Consider the following 18606-nt stretch of genomic DNA (forward strand, 5'->3'; position numbering starts at 1 on the left):
TTTGTGCCGCCCACTCGTATCTCTTAGCATAGTCATCCAGCTACCTCGGTGCAACCTTTTGGACATAAAAACACTATTGTGAGGTGTGAGGTGTTCAGAATAGACTGTAAATGAGTGGAAATTAAGGTTATTGAGGTTAATAATAGCATAGGAGCAGAAAAACCCACAAATTCTGTGATTTTAGCTGTTTTTATGCTTTTTTTCAAAAAAATACAGATCCAAAACACAAAACCCAGAACCCAAAACACGGAAGGGTGGTTTTGGCAAAACCAATCCAGATCCAAAACACGAAGAAAGATCCAGATCCAAAACCAAAACACAAAACACGAAAAGTGGCCGGTGCACACCCCTAATATATATACAGTCAGGTGCATAAATATTGGGACATTGACAGAATTTTCATATTTGGCCTCTTTTCACCACCACAATGCCTTTGAAATTAAACAAACAAGATGCGCTTTAACTGCAGACTTTCAGATTTAATTTGAGGGTAATTACATCCAAATAAGGTGAATGGTGTAGGAATTACAACGGTTTCTATATGTGCCTCCCACTTTTTAAGGGGCCAAAAGTAATGGGACTATCAACTCAAAAGCTATTTCATGGACAGGTGTGGGCTATTCCCTCGTTATTTCATTATCAATTAAGCAGGTAAAAGATCTGGAGTTGATTCTAGGTGTGACATTTGCATTTGGAATCAGTTGCTGTCGACTCTCAATATGAGATCCAAAGAGCTGTCACTATCAGTGAAGCAAGCCATCATTAGGCTGAAAAATCAAAACAAACCCATAAGAGAGATAGCAAAAACATTAGGTGTGGCCAAATCAAGTGTTTATAACATTCTTAAAAAGAAAGAACGCACTGGAGAGCTCAGCAACACCAAAAGACCCAGAAGACCACGGAAAACAACTGTGGTGGATGACCGAAGAATAATTTCCCTGGTGATGAAAAACCCCTTCACAACAGTTGGCCAAATCAAGAACACTCTCCAGGATGTAGGTGTATATGTCTCAATAATCAAGAGAAGACTTCACAAGAGTGAATATAGAGGGTTCACCACAAGATGTAAACCATTGGTGAGCCTCAAAAACCAGGAAGACCAGATTAGAGTTTGCCAAACAACATCTAAAAAAGCAATTACAGTTCTGGAACAACATCCTATGGACAGATGAGACAAAGATCAACTTGTACCAGAGTGATGGGAAGAGAAGAGTATGGAGAAGGAAAGGAGCTGCTCATGATCCAAAACATACCACCTCATCAGTGAAGCATGGTGGGGGTTGTGTCATGGCATGGGCATGTATGGCTGCCAATGGAACTGGTTCCCTTGTATTTATTGATGATGTGACTGCTGACAAAAGCAGCAGAATGAATTCTGAAGTGTTTCGGGCAATATTATATGCTCATATTCAGTCAAATTCTTCAGAACTCATTGGACGGCGCCTCACAGTGCAGCTGGACAATGACCCAAAGAATACTGCAAAAGCAACCAAAGAGTTTTTTAAGGCTAAAAAGTGGAATGTTATGCAATGGCCAAGTCAATCCCCTGACCTGAAGCACATATAGAAACCGCTGTAATTCCTACACCGTTCACCTGATTTGGATGTAATTACCCTCAAATTAAATCTGAAAGTCTGCAGTTAAAGCACATCTTGTATGTTTCATTTCAAAGCCATTGTGTTGGTGAATAGAGGCCAAAATATGAAAATTCTGTCAATGTCCCAATATTTATGCACCTGACTGTATATATATAAATATATATATATATATTATATAGATACAGTATATACATATATACATATATTTTCAGCGCTCCTAAATATATATATATATATATATATATATTTACACATACACCCACCATATTTATTTATTTTTTTTGGGGGGGAAGGGGGGGGCATGCTAAACTCTAACTTGCCTCCGGGCAACTGGGATGAACTTACTCCCCTTATTTTAGACAGTGCTAAACATGCAACTTCATGCTGTGTGCACTACCTTTAGTGATCTTGAGAATTCTGGTTACATAGGGCAGCTACAGACAAATCATGTTCATGGGGTAAGCCAAGATCAGGGTTATAGGAAGCAGCAAAAACTAGATATTGGTCCAGGTCAGCAACAATGACTAGATTACAGGAACACTGGTACCTACACTGAAGCAGGAACTGTGGGCAATGGTTAGCATTACTGCCTCACAGCACTGAGGTCATGGGTTCGATTCCCACCACGGCCCTAACTGTGTGGAGTTTGTATATTCTCCCTGTGCTTGCATGGGTTTCCTCCCACACTCCAAAAATATACTGGTAGGTTAATTGGCTACAAACATAAATTAACCCTAGTGTGTATGTGTGTGCGCGTGTGATAGGGAATATAGGTTGTAAGCTCCACTGGGGCAGGGACTGATGTGAATGGCCAAATATTCTCTGTAAAGCGCTGCGGAATATGTGTGCGCTATATAAATAACTGGTAATAATAATAATAATAATAATAATTGAACCTCTTGGCAAGCTATTTTTATTTTAAATATCTGTTAATTAACATTATGACAATAATAGTAAAAACAAAAATTAAACAAGAAAGACATAAGACAATGATAATAAACTGGAGTGGTAAAAGAGGGTGGCTTGGGCAACATAGGGTGAGTTGATTCCCTCTGTCATGGCCCGTGCAGTTTCTCTTCCCTGCCTGGGGTGTTGCTCTCTTCCCTGGTGCTTCATCACTCTAGTCTGGGCATCAACTGGGTAATTAGTTGATACAGCAGCTGCGGGCTGCACCTAAACTTCCTATTTACACCAAACACACAAGTTCCCTGGAGCCAGTTCATCAAGTCAAGACTGCCTCAGTCTTCCTTGTGTTTCCTGCTGTCTCTAGATCCTGGTCCCTGCAACCTGATATCCTCTTGCTTCTCATGTAAGTTGTCTGGGACATTCATCTGCTTCACCAGAGCTCAGCTTTCCAGCAATCCAGGACTAGTCCAGTTATTGCACCTGCTTCTTGTGACTTCTTCCAAGTTAGCTAACTTGGGCACCACATAGCATCTCCAGTATTACATTTATCTACTACTTGGGACTTAATATACACTATATAAACAGACAAAAAAACTATAAATAAATATAGAGAGGAAACTGTAATGAGTTGCAACCCAAGCGACTGCTGGGTAGAAATAGTTAGTCTCTATAGAAAAAAGTGCAAAAATGGATATATCTATTCCTTTTCAATATCTATTATATGTTGGTTGAATATTGGACTATCTGTCCTTATTCATTTTAATGTTGTTTTGATCATTTGTGCATAGGCTAATTACATTTTAGACACGATTCTCAAGCGCTGCACTTGTCCATTTTTGCACTAGATAAACAGAGTCTGGATAACTGATAAATGTCATAAATAAATAAAGTATCTGCCTTTTGGGACCTTATTTTTCCTACTTGACAAACTGCACTTACAATCCGGGACTGTGTTGGTATTGCTATCCAGTGTGTTTGCTGAGACATATTATTTTGAACTACTAGTGCCTTCCAGATTATCGGCACTGCTCTGCAGCATTGCATCACCCTGTATGACAATAAGGGGTCTATTTACTAAGCAGTGTTAGGAGACAAAGTTAAAAGTGATAAGAAAGTGATAAGGTGCCAGCCAATCAGCTCCCAACTGTCATTTTTCATACACAGCCTGTGATATGACAGTTGGGAGCTGATTGGCTTGCACCTTATCACTTTCTTATCACTTTACACTCTGTCTCTTAACACTGTTTAGTAAATAGACCACTCAATCTTACTAATTCACCTTAATCAAAGTATTGTTTCCTGCAAGTATGATCACACAGGGGAAACCCAAGTTGAATCCTGACAGCCTGCATTGTAATACATAGCACAAGGTAGACACATATGATGATATAGGAATAAAATTACAGCATTGAAACATAACAGAACATAGCCCATCCTAGCTTTTGGTAAGATACAACAAGAGAGATCACAAGTAATAAAGTTCTAAAGCATGATAATCCAATGATGATAATCATAAAGTCTCTAAAATAATAACAATAAAAAGAATAAAAATAAAATAAGTAACCAACTGTAAAACACAAAAATAGCAAACTATTATGATCATCCAATATAACCCCCCCATCCCAGCCACAACACTAGTGGCAGTATCCTCACCAAAAATCACATGAAGACAACTGGCTGTAAAGATACCAATTTGTGGTTTCATTTTTTTTTCAAAGTTTGGAGTGTAACGTGTTCAATATAAATCCTCCCCCTTTTTTTTAAATAAAATTGCACAACACCTTTTTGAATGAGAGGTAAAATAGCTTGCCTGCCAAAGTACAAGAGTTGCAATAATATATTTTTAACTGCCCTCAAAAAAAGTTGGAATTTCTACAGTCCAATTAGGAAAAATTATTTTCTGCTGCAGAATCAAAGGTGGTTGACAAACGCATGAATGAGCACAGGGCCTGATTCAGAGTCGGACGCTATTTAAATTGAGTGCTCGCTCTTTGCGGTCTGTTGACGCCTCTATGTCTGAGTGATCGAACGAAACATGCGCTCGCTATTTTGTAAAGACACCCCCTGGCCGCTCGCATCATACGTCATCTCCGCTATTTATTTGATTAATCGAGTACATCGAAAGGCATCTGAACTGCTCGCAGTGCTTGTGGTTGGATTTTCCTGCCGCAATCATGCGAACAGTTCAGGCTAAGAAACAACCAAGTGACATGGTCAATGACGCTGCTTTGTTAATTATGCACACCCTTAAAATGCCTGTTTTGACCGATTGGCATGCCTGCGTTCGGATCACCACTCCCCATTTTCAAGCACCTTCCCCTGTTACCACCCACAAACGCCTCATCCTGTCACTCAAATTAGCAGGCACTCGCTATTTTGCTATTTTGCGAGCGCTCGATTTCCCACCGCAATGACTGGTTTGCACATGCGCATTACGACGCATACGCATGCGCAGATGTGCGAACATCGCTCGGAGGGAACAAGCGGCCGCTTATGAGCGGTTCTGAATCAGGCCCACAGTGCCTACCGTTAGGAGCAGCAGGTGACTGCTATTCTGTGCTATTTCTGCTGCACAACTGCCTTATTAACCAGAGTTGGTTGTAGTCATATGTTACTGTATAAATGTTTTCTGAGGGCTAACTCTTGCATGATGCTGATCTGTCCTAGTTTTTTTATATAGCCAACTTTTTCAGGCAGACCTTGCTTATTATAGTGCTCACATGCTCTTCTGTATCCTTTCTGCTTCCTGGTATCTGTTTCCTGTGATCCCGACTTTGCTACCTGAACTGAATCTTTGTCTGTAACCCTGAAAATCCTGAATAGGTTAAGTATAGGAACAGCGCTAAAGTGGTTAAGTAGTTATATAAATATGTTTACTAGGGGTGAGCGGGTTCGGATTTCTGAAATCCGAACCCCCCCGAGCCCCCCCGATCCGAGTCCGATCTGAATCAGGCTCGACTTTTCCCGCCTGACTCGGATCTGAAATCGAGGCAAAACGTCATCATCCCGCCTTCCGAGTCTCACGGGTTTTGGATCCTATATAAGGTACCCGCGTCGGTGCCATTTTCTCACTCGGCTGTGGACAGTGAAGAGGGAGGGTGGGAGTTAGGGCTGTGTAGTGTAGTGTAGTGTAGTGTAGTGCTGCTGTTGTCCACTACTTCAAAGTCCATAGGGGCTGGCTGTGTTGTGCTGTGCTGCTGTTGTTAATAGGGGCTGTGTCCACTACTTCAAAGTCCATAGGGGCTGGCTGGACTGTGTTGTGCAGTCAGTTCTCCATAGGGGCTGTGTCCACTCCAAAGTCCTGTGCAGTGTCCCAGTCCTAAAGGAGTGCTGTAGTGTTGTCCAGGGGGTGCTCTGTCCATCAGGGGTGCTCCCCCCAAGTGCTAAAAAAATAATATATTTTCTGTGTTTGTGAATTGTGTGCGCAGTAGCCGCACGTGCATCAACAAAGTAGTGCCAAGCGTGCGCCTGTGTCATAAGTAAAGGGCCGGCTGGCTTGACCGTTAAAGGGTGCTGTAACCCCCGAAAGTACACTCCAGTCCAAACCAAAAATAAATTATTTTCTGTGTTTGTGAATTGTGTGCGCAGTAGCCGCACGTGCATCAACAAAGTAGTGCCAAGCGTGCGCCTGTGTCATAAGTAAAGGGCCGGCTGGCTTGACCGTTAAGGGTGCTGTAACCCCCGAAAGTACACTCCAGTCCAAACCCAAAAAAAAATTATTTTCTGTGTTTGTGAATTGTGTGCGCAGTAGCCGCACGTGCATCAACAAAGTAGTGCCAAGCGTGCGCCTGTGTCATAAGTAAAGGGCCGGCTGGCTTGACCGTTAAGGGTGCTGTAACCCCCGAAAGTACACTCCAGTCCAAACCAAAAAAAAAATTATTTTCTGTGTTTGTGAATTGTGTGCGCAGTAGCCGCACGTGCATCAACAAAGTAGTGCCAAGCGTGCGCCTGTGTCATAAGTAAAGGGCCGGCTGGCTTGACCGTTAAAGGGTGCTGTAACCCCCGAAAGTACACTCCAGTCCAAACCAAAAAAAAATTATTTTCTGTGTTTGTGAATTGTGTGCGCAGTAGCCGCACGTGCATCAACAAAGTAGTGCCAAGCGTGCGCCTGTGTCATAAGTAAAGGGCCGGCTGGCTTGACCGTTAAGGGTGCTGTAACCCCCGAAAGTACACTCCAGTCCAAACCAAAAAAAAAATTATTTTCTGTGTTTGTGAATTGTGTGCGCAGTAGCCGCACGTGCATCAACAAAGTAGTGCCAAGCGTGCGCCTGTGTCATAAGTAAAGGGCCGGCTGGCTTGACCGTTAAAGGGTGCTGTAACCCCCGAAAGTACACTCCAGTCCAAACCAAAAAAAGAATTATTTTCTGTGTTTGTGAATTGTGTGCGCAGTAGCCGCACGTGCATCAACAAAGTAGTGCCAAGCGTGCGCCTGTGTCATAAGTAAAGGGCTGGCTGGCTTGACCGTTAAGGGTGCTGTAACCCCCGAAAGTACACTCCAGTCCAAACCAAAAAAAAAATATTTTCTGTGTTTGTGAATTGTGTGCGCAGTAGCCGCACGTGCATCAACAAAGTAGTGCCAAGCGTGCGCCTGTGTCATAAGTAAAGGGCCGGCTGGCTTGACCGTTAAGGGTGCTGTAACCCCCAAAAGTACACTCCAGTCCAAACCTAAAAAAAAATTATTTTCTGTGTTTGTGAATTGTGTGCGCAGTAGCCGCACGTGCATCAACAAAGTAGTGCCAAGCGTGCGCCTGTGTCATAAGTAAAGGGCCGGCTGGCTTGACCGTTAAGGGTGCTGTAACCCCCGAAAGTACACTCCAGTCCAAACCTAAAAAAAAATTATTTTCTGTGTTTGTGAATTGTGTGCGCAGTAGCCGCACGTGCATCAACAAAGTAGTGCCAAGCGTGCGCCTGTGTCATAAGTAAAGGGCCGGCTGGCTTGACCGTTAAAGGGTGCTGTAACCCCCGAAAGTACACTCCAGTCCAAACCAAAAAAAAATTATTTTCTGTGTTTGTGAATTGTGTGCGCAGTAGCCGCACGTGCATCAACAAAGTAGTGCCAAGCGTGCGCCTGTGTCATAAGTAAAGGGCCGGCTGGCTTGACCGTTAAGGGTGCTGTAACCCCCGAAAGTACACTCCAGTCCAAACCTAAAAAAAAATTATTTTCTGTGTTTGTGAATTGTGTGCGCAGTAGCCGCACGTGCATCAACAAAGTAGTGCCAAGCGTGCGCCTGTGTCATAAGTAAAGGGCCGGCTGGCTTGACCGTTAAAGGGTGCTGTAACCCCCGAAAGTACACTCCAGTCCAAACCAAAAAAAAATTATTTTCTGTGTTTGTGAATTGTGTGCGCAGTAGCCGCACGTGCATCAACAAAGTAGTGCCAAGCGTGCGCCTGTGTCATAAGTAAAGGGCCGGCTGGCTTGACCGTTAAGGGTGCTGTAACCCCCGAAAGTACACTCCAGTCCAAACCTAAAAAAAAATTATTTTCTGTGTTTGTGAATTGTGTGCGCAGTAGCCGCACGTGCATCAACAAAGTAGTGCCAAGCGTGCGCCTGTGTCATAAGTAAAGGGCCGGCTGGCTTGACCGTTAAGGGTGCTGTAACCCCCGAAAGTACACTCCAGTCCAAACCAAAAAAAAAATTATTTTCTGTGTTTGTGAATTGTGTGCACTGTGGCTGCACGTGCATCAACAAAGGAGCAGCGCCAAGCGTGCGCCTGTGTCCCATAAGTAAAGAGCCGGCTGGCTCATTTCTTAAAGGGTGGTGTAACCCACAAAGTGCACTACTCTCCAGCAAAAATAAAATAATATTTTCTGTGTTTGTGTGCGCTTTAGCCGCACGTATATATATATCAATATAACATAAATGGAGGACCAAACTTTCTCCGATAAAAATAAAATAGGGAAAGATCAAGAACCTCTTCCTCCTAGTGCTGTTGCTGCTGCTGGGAGTTGTTCATCATCCCAGAGAGGAAGTAGGAACATCACTACTTTTACTAAACAATTGACCCTCCAACAGTCCCTAGCGATGAGGATGAAGTACGACAGCAGTCATCCTGAAGCAAAACGTATAACTGAGGCCTTGACTGCTATGTTGGTGTTAGACGTGCGTCCGGTATCCGACATTAGTGCAGTGGGATTTAGACAATTGATGGAGGTAGTGTGTCCTCGGTTCCAAATCCCGTCTAGATTCCACCTGCATCCTCAAAGCAGCAGCGACAAGCGTGCGTCTGTCTGTTAAAGGGTGGTGACACCCTCAAAGTGTTCTACACAAACAATTAAAATATTGTTCTTTTTTTTTCGGTCTTTGTGAAATGTGTGGGCTGTAGCCTCACCTGCATCCTTAAAGCAGCAGCGACAAGCGTGCGTCTGTCTGTTAAAGGGTGGTGTAACTCTCAAAGTGTTCCAAAAAATAAAAAACTATTTTTTTAATGTGTTTGTGACTTGTGTGCGATGTAGCCACACTTGCATCCTCAAAGCAGCAGCGACAAGTGTGCGTCTGTCTGTTAAAGGGTGGTGACACCCTCAAAGTGTGCTACACAAACAATTAAAATATTGTTCTTTTTTTTTTGGTCTTTGTGAAATGTGTGGGCTGTAGCCACACCTGCATCCTTAAAGCAGCAGCGACAAGCGTGCATCTGTCTGTTAAAGGGTGGTGACACCCTCAAAGTGTGCTACACAAACAATTAAAATATTGTTCTTTTTTCTGTCTTTGTGAATTGTGTGGGCTGTAGCCGTACCTGCATCCTTAAAGCAGCAGCGACAAGCGTGCGTCTGTCTGTTAAAGGGTGGTGACACCCTCAAAGTGTGCTACACAAACAATTAAAATATTGTTCTTTTTTCTGTCTTTGTGAATTGTGTGGGCTGTAGCCGCACCTGCATCCTTAAAGCAGCAGCGACAAGCGTGCGTCTGTCTGTTAAAGGGTGGTGACACCCTCAAAGTGTGCTACACAAACAATTAAAATATTGTTCTTTTTTTTTTGGTCTTTGTGAAATGTGTGGGCTGTAGCCGCACCTGCATCCTTAAAGCAGCAGCGACAAGCGTGCGTCTGTCTGTTAAAGGGTGGTGACACCCTCAAAGTGTTCTACACAAACAATTAAAATATTGTTCTTTTTTTTTGGTCTTTGTGAAATGTGTGGGCTGTAGCCGCACCTGCATCCTTAAAGCAGCAGCGACAAGCGTGCGTCTGTCTGTTAAAGGGTGGTGTAACTCTCAAAGTGTTCCAAAAAATAAAAAACTATTTTTTTAATGTGTTTGTGACTTGTGTGCGATGTAGCCACACTTGCATCCTCAAAGCAGCAGCGACAAGCGTGCATCTGTCTGTTAAAGGGTGGTGACACCCTCAAAGTGTGCTACAGAAACAATTAAAATATTGTTCTTTTTTTTTCTGTCTATGTGAATTGTGTGGGCTGTAGCTGCACCTGCATCCTTAAAGCAGCAGCGACAAGCGTGCGTCTGTCTGTTAAAGGGTGATGACACCTCAAAGTGTTCTACACAAACAATTAAAATATTGTTCTTTTTTTTTCGGTCTTTGTGAAATGTGTGGGCTGTAGCCGCACCTGCATCCTTAAAGCAGCAGCGACAAGCGTGCGTCTGTCTGTTAAAGGGTGGTGACACCTCAAAGTGTTCTACACAAACAATTAAAATATTCTTCTTCTTTTTTCTGTCTTTGTGAATTGTGTGGGCTGTAGCCGCACTTGCATCCTCAAACAGCAGCGACAAGCGTGCGTCTGTCTGTTAAAGGATTACATCGGTGACAGCATCCAAGTAGGCATGTCAGACAGTCCGTACCTGTACTGGCAGGAAAAAGAAGCAATTTGGAGGTCCCTGTACAAACTGGCTCTATTTTACCTGAGTTGCCCCCCCTCCAGTGTGTACTCCGAAAGAGTGTTTAGTGCAGCCGGGAACCTTGTCAGCGAAAGGCGTAGGAGGTTGCTTCCACAAAATGTGGAGAAGATGATGTTCATAAAATGAATTATCAACTCTTCCAGGGAGACCAGCCTCCAGAACGTACAGAGGGACCTGTGGTTCCAGCAGGGATGAATTAATACTCTGTGAGGATGAGGATGTACACACTGAAGAGGGTGAGGAATCGGTGGATGAGGAGGATGAGGATGACATCTTGCCTCCGTAGAGCCAGTTTGTGCAGGGACACATTAATTGCCAGCTTGTTTTGTGGGGGCCCAAACGAACCAATCATTTCAGCCACAGTTGTGTGGCAGACACTGGCGCTGAAATGATTGATTTGTTAAAGTGTGCATGTCCTGTTTATACAACATAAGGGTGGGTGGGAGGGCCCAAGGACAATTCCATCTTGCACTTCTTTTTTTTCTTTGCATTATGTACAGTTTGGGGCCTAGTTTTTCAAACTGCCATCCTGTCTGCCACTGCAGTGTCACTCCTAGATGGGTCACGTGTTTGTGCCGCCCACTCGTGTCGCTTAGCATAGTCATCCAGCTACCTCGGTGCAACCTTTTGGACATGAAAACACTATTGTGAGGTGTGAGGTGTTCAGAATAGACTGGAAATGAGTGGAAATTAAGGTTATTGAGGTTAATAATAGCATAGGAGCAGAGAAACCAACAAATTCTGTGATTTTAGCTGTTTTTATGCTTTTTTAAAAAAAAATACAGATCCAAAACACAAAACCCAGAACCCAAAACACGGAAGGGTGGTTTTGGCAAAACCAATCCAGATCCAAAACACGAAGAAAGATCCAGATCCAAAACCAAAACACAAAACACGAAAAGTGGCCGGTGCACACCCCTAATGTTTACATAAAAACGACTTGATTAATAAAAAGTTAAGGTATTTATTATATCATAATCTAACACAATACATATAACACTGAAAACAGTAAATAAATATAAGACATTAATATCTAAACATTATTCAATTAAAATGGCATATTAGAAGCACCCCTACTGAAAGGGTGACACAGAGCCACTATATTAACAGTGAGTGTAATTGTCATAGGCAGTTAATTATAAGCACATACCTGTATATGATGATTATCTGGATTATACCCAGTGAGTAAAGTGAATTTTACCAGCTTGTATAGATGTTAAGTCCATACAGTCAGTATTAGCAACACTGGATGGCTGACGGAGATTTCAGGCTGGAGAAAAACAACCTCAAGTGATCCTGGTCCGGATATGATGTAGGGGTGGTCTCAAATTGTCCAACAAATTGAGTAGCTTAACGCATTTCACCATGGAAGGCAGCCCACAACTTCTTCAGAAGCCTGTACTGGTGCACTGATAGCTAGGTATATAAGACAACTCTCTAATTGCCAAAACTACAGTACAGATGTGGTTCACTAATCAGTCAAACTGTGTAATATATCCAAGCTGATATACCTAAAAATGGGAGACAATCATACTAATATGCATTTATAAAAAGCATCCCTGACAATCCTATTTTCTGTTTGGACTGGACTTGTGCAATGAACTGAATATTCTACTTGCTGCAGACATATGCTTGTGACCTCTACATGGCTGCATTGATGTTTGTTCCATTCACCAATGCAAAATGACAGAAGGTTAACTTTACAGGAACTTTCAGCTTCACTTGGCATCTCATTCGAATGGGTTCAGCTTATTGTGACAAAGGAACTGAAAATGCATTTCTTGTGTGCCAGGTGGGTACCCAGAAATCTTACAAAAGAGCAGATGCAATGATGCATTGAATCATGCAAGAACATCGTTCGAATGTCAGAGAGGATACTCAATTCACTAATTCACTAACATCGATTGTGATGTGTGACGAATCGTGAATTCGTCATTATGATCTGGAATCCAAACAACAGTCCAGCGTATGGAAACACGCGAATTCACCTCTGCCCAAAAAATTCTGTGCGATTCCTTCGGCATGTAAAATCATGCTTCTGCTGTTCTTTGATGTGCACAGTATGGTGCTACAGCACTGGGTTCCTCGTGGACAGACAATTAATGGTGACTACTATGCAAACGTCCTGACAACCCATTTGTGTGGAGCCATTTGGAAGAAAAGACCACATTTGCTGAAGAAACAGTTGTTTTTACTCCAAGACAATGCCAAACCACATGATGCAGCTGTTGCATTGCCATCACTGACTGAAATTAATGGGACAGCACTGAACCACCATCCATATAGCCTGGACTTAGCACCCTGTGATTTCTCGGGATTCCCAACCCTGAAAGAAGTTCTCAACAGATGAGTGAAAATTGCCACAGCTGTAACACTAATTGTGATGTCACAAAATAGTCTACTGCATGTCTTTTAATCATCGTTGAAACAGTGAAAAAAATTTATTGAATGCGAAGGACACTACTTTGAAAAAAAAATGTTCAGACCCTGTGGAGTCATCTGATCCTGAATTAAAAAGTCAGTATCATTACTTTTCAATCAATATATATATAGTTGCAGTGTATAGTCCGGCACTCCATGGGATAGCAATATAACAAATGAACTTTATATGCTTTAAATGCTGCGGTGCCTTCCTTGAATCCATTTACATTCGAAATCCATATACAGCCAAAGTAATATAGACAGCACTCATCAGACTTGTTTTAAAAGCAGGTTAACATCCTTTATTAAGTAGACATGATTCGGGATCAACCCCCATCCTCTAGGACAAGCGTACAATTAATAAAGGACGCTAACCTGCTTTCAAAACAAGTCTGATGAGTGCCACCTAAATTACTTTGGCCATATATATATATATTTAATACCCAAGGTTCAGCAAGCTCTCCCTTCCAGAATAAGAACTTAATTAACCATTATCAAACCATATGTTGACATTCTGAACATGTCGACATTTTAACCATGTTGACCTAATTGTATCTCGGCATATTGGTTGTCATCCTAATGGCCAAATCGACATTCTGACTGTTAACATTCAAAAACTATTGATATTCAGATTGTCGACCAGTCGTACCACACCCACATCTAATGGTGTGTCTAAAATGGGTTCAGGGTGTGTGGTCCAGGGGGACCCACACTGCACACCCTGCACCCATATATAGTTATACTTACCTCTCCACAGTGCTGCATCTGCCGGGGGGCCAGGATCTGCAGAGCAGCAAAAATCACAGGAAAAATTGGTGCGAGGTCATTCTCCCAGTGATTTGCACATGCACACTAGAAATGTCCCTGGGAATAATGCGTGGGTGCCATTTTCCCGGAGACATGCACCAAGCTGGAGTCTACTGCATTGCCAGAAAGGAGGGGGCCTACACAGAGGCTGCACACAGGCCCTCTCCTCTCTTAAACTGCTCATGCACAAATTATTGGCTTTCACAAAAAGAATTGTCTGCTTTTTGTTATTCAGCAAAGGTAGAGATACATCCAAAAAGCTAATCTGTGATGTACTACTATGCAGTTATTTAATGGCTTAATCTGAACTATTGCTATTGATGACTAAGTCAATATGTGAAGCTTCACCACATTCCCCCCCCAAAAAAAATATTATCTAGGTATCTACTGTTAAACATGAAACAGTTTGTATATGATGGTGCCATTGAAGACCCTATTACAGCACATTTTAATTGCAATAAAAATAGCCTTCAAACACAAATGTTATTAAAGGTCAAAAGCAATAACTTGGTCACAAAATTGATTTTTATTATTATCATATAAATTGGATATGTGCGATAACATCTTAACTGCCATAATACCTGTTTCATTTTAGTATACAGGTACAGTATATTGGTTTACCACATTCAATATGACCAATATTATATATTCAATGAGACCTTATTTAAGTTGTACAGACAATATAACAAGTCCATTGCATCTTGTAGATATGGGAGCATATTGTTTACATAAGATTGTAAGGGGTATATTTACTAAAGAGTGGGTTTTTGCCCATAGCAACCAATTAGATTCTAGCTATTATGTTCTAGAAGGTGCTAGATAAATGTTAAGTAGAATTTGATCTCCACTGTTAAAATCCTGCACTTTAGTAAATATACCCCTAGATGTCAATCAATAAAAACATATATTGGTTCTAAGATGGAATCACAAGTGGATATAATTGGTTGACCTGGTGGAATGGTCAATTTTTATGAATTCTGGGAAAAGTTTAGATGTATAGATGTTTGGGAAATGGTACTGTCATATAATTAACTTCATTCTGAATAATGATCATAATAAACAATGCCTCTTTGAGGATGGTATCAATAATGTCTTTAATCTGGAAGGTTCGATTTGTGTCAAGTAGTCGATGAGTATTTCTGTCCGATAGTTGGTGAAGTATTCAACTTGATAGTTGTCATAATTTTCTAACACCATTGTCCCACCTTTATCACCTGGTGGATGACTACTCCTTTCAATGTAGATAGATCTTATAAAGCTTTTTGTCATTTCTACTGGAATGTTGTTTAACACGAAATAGAAAAGTCTTACTTGATCAGTTATTGAACTAAAGATCATATTAGATCTTGAGTTTGGGAACAGAAATAAAAACATCCTTTGTTACATTTAACCTCTGGTATTACTGAGTAGATTTATAAAAAAAGAGGTATATGTACTAAGCCTTGGATGGAGATAATGTGAACGGAGATAAAGTACCAGCCAATCAGCTTCTAACTGCCATGTCACAGGCTGTGTTTGAAAAATGACAGTTAGGAGCTGGTAGGCTGGTACTTTATCTCCATCTACGTTATCTCCATCCAAGGCTTATTAAATAGACCCCAAAGTCCTTTAGACTCCTAGCTCTATCTTGTAGCAGTGGATTTTCCAATTGAAATGTGAACATTTTCATGTTGGAACAAAACTCAGTCCTTGTTGGAGTTCTGAAGTGTAAGCCTTGCTAAGATTGTGGGAGGAGAGATTATATATCACATTGCTTTATGCTTTGGCTTCTTTTTTTCTGTGCTACCTCCCTCATTGGGTAGGTGTTAGCGGGACAATTTTTAACTGTGTAATAACCTCTAAGATATGTTTTTGTCTTTGTATATAGGAGGCAGAGGTGTCACTGTAGTCAGTTTCACTAAAATTAGATTGATAACTGTCTTTTACCTCTATATATTGCGATATTGTCTGCCAAGATTTTGTCTGTAAAAATGCTTAATATCAGATATACCTATCAACCATTTATAAACTCTATGATCTGAATAATTCTGACCAACTTTTAGAAACTTGTCACATTTGTGTCTCAAATGATTTATATATTTGCTAATTGGAGCATCATTTTTTACCAAGCATTCAGAAGATTTACTTGAGGTAGTACATTTGTTTTTATTTACAGCAATCTTTGCATTTATGTTATTGTACTCATGGGTAGCTTCATCAATGACTAGAATTATAAGATAAAGAAAAAATTTGTTCAAAATAGATATCTATTTCTTACAATAAAACATGTGAGACTGCTTGAAGTGCAGCTAATTTGGGGCAGCCTGTTCGGAGCAAGCCTGATTTCCTATGGTAGGTATAATACAGTAGATGACATTCTTTTGCTTGGGGTGGGGATTATGCATTGGCAATGTCCATTTCTTTTTCTTAATAGTAACTCTTTTGGTTTGAAATTCATCAGCATGATTAGTCACCAGCACATAACTTACATACTGTAGATATCTCTCTAACATCAAGTGGACACCTCAAGTTATGGAACAACAACATTTCTAGAGGTAAGTTTTTTAGTCTGAAAAGATTATTCAACAGATATGGCATTTAATAGACAAACTGATAGGATGTTAGCATCACTTACAATGTAGACTATCCTGAACACCTTATTACGAAGGCACTCATGGAAGTAAAACTCATCATAAAAAAACAATACCCCGAGAATGCTTCAAAAATGAAAAAACAAATATAAATTCTGAACTACCATAAAATACATACTTTGTTTAACATATTATGTCGAAGTGGAAAAGTGTAAAATTTGTGGGTAATGGGTACTGGACAAATACAATTATCAAGTAGGGAAGGGGTGATATATTAAGAACCCTCTGCATAAGCGAAGACTAGCAAACTCTAGTTATTACTAAAACAGTTTAACTAAATAATGTTTCAATAATGTTTGAATCCTCTGACTTTTGGTTATATACGTTTGTATACATTGTGAATCTTTTCTTAATGATTGTCGTTTTCTTATGGTAAGGTCAACTCTGTACTTTGGGCCTGATTCAGAGATGTAGGCTAATGCCATTGCAGCTACTGTGTTAATATATGCAAATGTCACAGGATTGTATTGAGACACCCAACTGCAGCTTTGCATATCCAAGTATCTGCATACAATGACACAGCACTGGTCACAGATCATTTGATTATTGCATTTATGAATAACCCTATGGCTTCTCAGAATGACCATGAGAACTAAGACACCAGATACATTTTTATTGCATATGGGACACAGATGCTGGCTGTGACATCCGAAAACAGTCACAAAATGCCTATGTTCTTGGCCACCACTCCCCATTACCTCCCACAAATGCTTCCTGATTGTCTATCAGACTGTGTGTAAAACTTTGCTGCGAGCGGCTGTGATAATTTACCTTGATGCATGCGCAGAGAAACTAAAGCTGGCCACACACTAGACCAACTTACATCCAACCAGCCAACTAGTTGATTGGTTGGAATGAAAATCTGGTAAGGAATGCAATCAGCAATTTGCTCCCAAACGCTGGAAAATGGACCAAAACTGTTGTTTGAACAAATAGTTTAGATCAAACATTTAACAAACTTGTCTGAATGACCATTTTCATCTGTTTTCTGGCATTTAGGAGCAAATTGCTGATCATCATTTACTCCCATACCTTACCAGATTTTCATTCCAACCAATCAACAAGTTGGCTGGTTGGATGTAAGTTGGTCTAGTGTGTGGCCAGCTTTAGACTCATGTGCACTTTTTTGATTATTACAAAATTGCATAAATATTGACATTATGTACTTCACTGATCAGGTCCTTTGCTAGTACTCAAATATTATTACCTTTTAAAACCAGTAGTCTAATCAAGTAATATATTACACCTTGATATACTTCAGATTTATTTAGAAATTAATTAACAGTATTTTTAATTAATTGTCTTATGGTTGTTATCTCTGTAAAAAAAAGACAGCTTGTGCTTCCATTACAAATAGGTAATGCCACAACTGCATTAGATTTAGTGTGATTCAGTTTTTGTGATTTTTTTTATTTTTTGTGTGGACGATTAAGACAAAAATAGACTGCATTCAAATAAGAGTAATTATAAAAAATGTATTCAACATTAAAATGATGCTGAGTTTGCTTTTAAACCTGCATCAGCATCTATATTCATGAATAGTAAAACAAGATAATTTTCTGTGGAATCTGAGAAACATATGAGCTTTGCTGCCATTTGAGTTGATCACTGCTAGGATGTGATCTCTATCTGCTGTTTTGCCTGTTGTAGACCAGTGCTTTTAGTGCCTAGCACATGGATCCCAGTGTCAGCTAGGGATGGACATCGGAAGCCCACCATCATATGATGGAACTACTAACAAAAATTTATGCTGCTATCATTAAATTAAAACTCTGACACTGCCTAGATATGTATATAATAGTGAATATTGCAAACTATGTAGGGTTTGAAATCATGCTACAGTGGAATGGGCTTTGTTTGCTTGGAACTTTATAGTTAATACTAACCACATCACAAATTTTGTGTCTGACTGTCTGCAATCCTATACTTACAAGAGTCATCTCTGTACATGCCAAAAGTGATCAGACATCTTTTTCTGTAGTTTGGCTAGTAACAGAGAATTAACTTACTCCATAAACATCGGCCAGTTTGGATTACAAAGTAATAATAATCATAATAATAATTTTCTTTATATAGTGCCTTTCTCCAGGAGAACTCAAGGTACTCAATAATTAGGGCAGCAGACAGATGTATATAGATTTATTCATATTTCAGTATTTGTGTTATATCAGCAGACAACCTTATGTGTATATTTTTTATGAGAAGAGTCATACCATTTTGACATTACTATACACATACTGTATATACACACTCTTTTTCTATAACATAAAAGCAAACTGAAGTCAATACACAAATCAGTCTACATAAAAATGTAAATGAGTCCTGATGTGAATGTTTACATATACTCTGTAGTGATGCGCGATATGATTGGTGCTATATAAATAAACAATAATAGGAATTA

This window comes from Taudactylus pleione, unplaced genomic scaffold, assembly GCF_031769625.1.
Source record: "Taudactylus pleione unplaced genomic scaffold, aTauple2 ptg000041l, whole genome shotgun sequence".
Classification (NCBI taxonomy): domain Eukaryota; kingdom Metazoa; phylum Chordata; class Amphibia; order Anura; family Myobatrachidae; genus Taudactylus; species Taudactylus pleione.